Raw genomic sequence first — 1,101 nt, forward strand, 5'->3', positions numbered from 1 at the left:
ACGGAAAATTATGTGCCAAGTCCTTTCCAGCCTTTTCTTTTGTCCACTGATGGGTGTGAGGAGTTAATAGGGTAGATGTGAAAGAGACATTAAAGGGAAAAGAGAAATCATGTGGATTCCCTCTAGCCAGTTAGATATTTTACATCTGCAGATGACACAAATCAAGATATTGGAACTTATAATAATAGTAGGTACAAGACTTTCTGCCACTGCCACAGTGCGGACGATTTAAACTATTGTTACTATAGCTTCTTTCTCCCTAATTTCAGACTTCTTTAAGCAATGCAGAGCAAGATGCTTTAAAAACATTAAACTTAATGTGAACAGCACTGGAATTTATATAATAGCTGCCTTATTCAAATCCCTCACTCAAGTTTACTTCTATGACTAAGGTTACTTGCAATACAGTGGCTGAAGTCACTAATTTACCCTTTACAAAGTATTTCCCAAATGCAAAAATGTCTGCCCAGGTCCTTTCCCACTTCTTCCACTTACCTCTGGTGTGGTAGTTTCAACCTTTTAATAGTCCAAGGAATTTGAGCCCGAGGAAAAAGTGGGCCTACAAATACCAAATAGAAAAAGTGGGCCTACAAATAGTTAGTTGGCCAGTTAGTCCAAAGTTAGGTATCACGTTAAATATTGATCTAAAACCAATCCTTGAGTTTCTGGTTTACTTTAGTGGGGTATCCTCTTTGATGGTTCTAAAATTAGCACAGTTAATAAACTGACTTGATTGTACAGTGGTGGAAGACTGTAAGCAGAGAAAAAATGAACAGCGAGTCATTCCATCACTGACACTTCATGCAGTGCCTGGTATTTTCTTCCTGTCACATATGAAGACAGTTGTCACTGCATTACTCTTCTGGAAACTCAGAAGGGACTGGATGAAAGACAAGGGGTCCCCAGTGAGACCAGCAGCACCCCTTCCAGCCAGGTCTCCCTCTCCAGGGGAAACCTGGAGGATGTCCTTGGGAAATCGGGCCACAAGGGGGGGGCAATGAGGTCTGCGCATACAAGTTCAGTGAAGAAGGGGAATACAAAAATACATTTATTCCAAACCCTTCATTCTCAAAGACTAGTACAAAGCAAGAAGGGGTGAGT

This window comes from Trichechus manatus, unplaced genomic scaffold (assembly GCF_000243295.1).
Source record: "Trichechus manatus latirostris isolate Lorelei unplaced genomic scaffold, TriManLat1.0 scaffold00004, whole genome shotgun sequence".
In the NCBI taxonomy this organism is placed as follows: Eukaryota; Metazoa; Chordata; class Mammalia; order Sirenia; family Trichechidae; genus Trichechus; species Trichechus manatus.